This window comes from Abramis brama, assembly GCF_963993115.1.
Source record: "Abramis brama genome assembly, chromosome: 9".
Classification (NCBI taxonomy): domain Eukaryota; kingdom Metazoa; phylum Chordata; class Actinopteri; order Cypriniformes; family Leuciscidae; genus Abramis; species Abramis brama.
In genome coordinates this window covers 44,129,581-44,132,956 of record NC_139971.1, presented here as the reverse complement: position 1 = coordinate 44,132,956, position 3,376 = coordinate 44,129,581, and positions in this window count along the sequence as shown.

Sequence of the window (3,376 nt, the reverse complement as noted above, 5' to 3'; positions counted from 1 at the left end):
TAGCAGAGATCCAGATTGAAACCCCTGTACGAGATGTAGAATGCTCAGAGTCTTGTGATTCTCATAGTAGTTCCGAAGCACTTATAGCTCCATGTCAAAGTGAAACTTCTGCTGTTCAGCATGAGCCTGATGTTGAAAGGGTTGATGTGACTGACGATGTAATGGCTGTAGGTCATGACAATGCTATGCAGACTCCAGCTACTAGTGGTGAAGGTACTGAAGTTCAGTCAGATGTGGTACCTCCTGTAGTACGAAGATCCTGTAGGGAGAGGAAGCTTAATACCCGATTTACATATGATACATTAGGAGAGCCACATACTGAGATTGTTGCATCCAAGCAATGTAGTGTTAATGTAGCAGCTATCAATGCTTTGTACTTTTCTAGTGGCTATAAAAGTTCACATGCTTGGTGGTGCAATGCGAATGCATTATGCGATGTGTGTAACAATATTCCCACACTTGTACCAATTAGTCTTTGTCCTGTCTAAAAACATGGTCACTCCTTAGATGGTGTGGGTGTTTTTCTATGACCAGCATGGGGGCATACTGGACTTTTGGTAGGGGGAGTGTGTAGGGACCCCTAAAATAAATATGCCTTTTGTTTGGGGTATTTTGGTGTATTAAAATGTGCTTTTCATTTTTTTTGTTTTCAATATTATTTCAGTGTGATATAACTTTGAAAGTAATTGAATGGATTGAATGTAAATGTACTGTTGCTGGCCAGTGATTGAGCATGATTACTTTGCGTCATAACGTTAGTTACGTGAAGGGGGAGGAGCATCGCACATGGCATGAGAAGACGGTAATTTGACTGCTGGTTAGAAGTGCGTCATTTTGGAGACTTAATATATTCTGTGTAATATAAGGCCCAAAGTGTAAAGAATCGACGTGTGGTTTATTTTTTTTTGTTTTGCTAGTTGAAGTGTTTTTTTTTGTTTCTGTTATCTTCTTCGTGATTTTCATAGTGCTGAGTCAAGACGTGCGTAATGAGGGCTTAACAGCTAGTGACGTTCAAATTCATGGTCAATAACTGTGTCGAAGTTATTGAACGTTCGTGGTGGACTTCAAAACTCTTCCAGGACTGGAAAGATTGTGTAGCTTGTCGTCGTGGGACGTGGATCAACTGCATTCATCGCTATCGGGACTGCTTGTGTGAAACTGTTCGTATCGTAGGTGACTTCCCCATTGCTTCTTTCGTCGGATGGACGTAAGTGAACTCATTTTCGGATCTGTTGAATGTGCAGGAGTACATTGAATTCGTCAGCCGTAAATGTGCACCAACGAACTGGGCCCCAACGATAACGAACAACCGTATTTTTGACTGCGTCACTGACTCGTGTTTTTTTGACTGCGTCATTGACTCATAACTAATTTGCATACTGAAAAACCGTATGTTGTGAATCGGGTTTTTTTTTCAAGTGTTTCATTGTTTTTGAAAGAAATATTGTTTTATTTTCCTTATTGCTCTACATGTCTCAGTAGAAAAGTGTTTAGCCTATATCTAACAGGGTTCTGAATTTGTCCACTTGTGTGTTGCTGATTGAGGACAGTGTTTTAAAGTAGAAAAGGAAAAAGGTAAAAATGCAAGTGTAAAAACAAACATAAGAGAGACAAGGAACAGTTCTGAGACTGAACAGTTGATTTTGTATATTTTATTTACAAAAAGAATAAGTAATTTACATACCATTGGGTATAAGTGTTTATCTGTCTTTATATAAAAAAAGGTGTTTCCTTGTTTTGTTTTGTTTTCCTTTTAAAGGGGGTTATTAGATTAATGTAAAATAAATAAATATTTGTTAGTTTTTTCCCCTTAACATTTGCATTCTGGTATTTCTTTGGAGTTTGGCAAGTTAATTCATTTAAAAAAGGTACTGATTTCTAGGAAACTATAAATAAGAATTGTTCAATTTATTATTTTAGTAAAAGTATTGTGTAATTGGTATAGGGAAAAATACTTTACGTTAATTTTTTTATTCAAAGGAAAATACCGGCCAAATTCACCATTCAACTGCCGGGAATCCAGGTTTTATCTTATTTGGGAAACGTAAAAATTAACCCCTAGGGTTAAGAAAAGGGTTACATTCCAATTAGGAAGTGTTCAGTTAAAGTGATGTCCATATGTCAGTGATATAAAGCTATATTATAACATGTTATTAAGGTAATTCATGTACTCAGCGAAGCAGACACAATGAACATGTTAGGCAGTGATTACAGCTTAATGATTATAATATATGACTGTTGTTCGTCGATCCACTTAAACGGTGGAGAATGGCTCTAGAAACACCGAGGTCATGTGTTCAGTTCCCAGGGAATGCATGAATGATTACACACAAAATCCTGAAGAATTTCTGAAACCTGACACTCGAACACCAGAACCTCAAACCAAATCTGCAAAACCATACACTAATTTTCATAAAATTTTTTTTGCAAACCACAACACACAGTTCTCTGTAACACACACACAAATCTAACAGGAAGACTCTTGATTTCCTTTTTCAAACACAACCTGTCAAAACACCACATTCATCAGTGTCTCACACACACTCCTCACATGTGCACACACTCATCGCTTTACTGAACACCAATCAATCATGGCTTTAGAATAGGCCTATAATAGGTCAAAGGTCGAGTTAAAGGTTTTTCGGACTGTGTAATACTGTAATTCACGAACACTTACAGTAAAAAAATAAATAGTTTGGTTTCAATCTTGCTTTTGTGTTTACAGTGAACTTAAATTACAACATCTCTCTGCCAATTACTTCCAACCTTTTACAGAAATGTTTATATGAGCTCATGAAAGACGAGGTGTGTGTGTGTCAAGGTTTTGAATAACTGTGTATATGATATATCCAAAAATATATTATTATGGCAAAGGTGTTTACAATGTAAGACAAATGTTTCTGAGATGTGTTTGTGATATTTTGAATGCAGTGATTAATTTAGCAAGAGGTATTTGCATTTTGTGTGTGCAATTCTTGGATTTGTGTGTAAAGTTTGGAAAATGTGTGAAAGTGTTGAAATAAACTGTAATGCGAATGCCAATATAAGACATCGAATGCATCAGTGTAAATGTAAATATTCAGTGTGTTTGTGCTTTTTAAATAAGCATTGTGACACTTTATAACACTGTTCCTTCATTAATGAGTAACTACACAGGAACTAATGAGTAACGCACTATTAACACTCTAGTAACTACTATTAACTAACAACAAACTCTGATTAATGAATTAGTGAGTAATATCACTCAGAATGTGGAAGTTCTCTATTAGATAATCAATAACTACTGATTTTCATTCCTCCCAGATATACAGGTTCATAATTAATATTAATATTATTAATTTATAATCAAAGGTACAGTAACACACTAGTAATGACT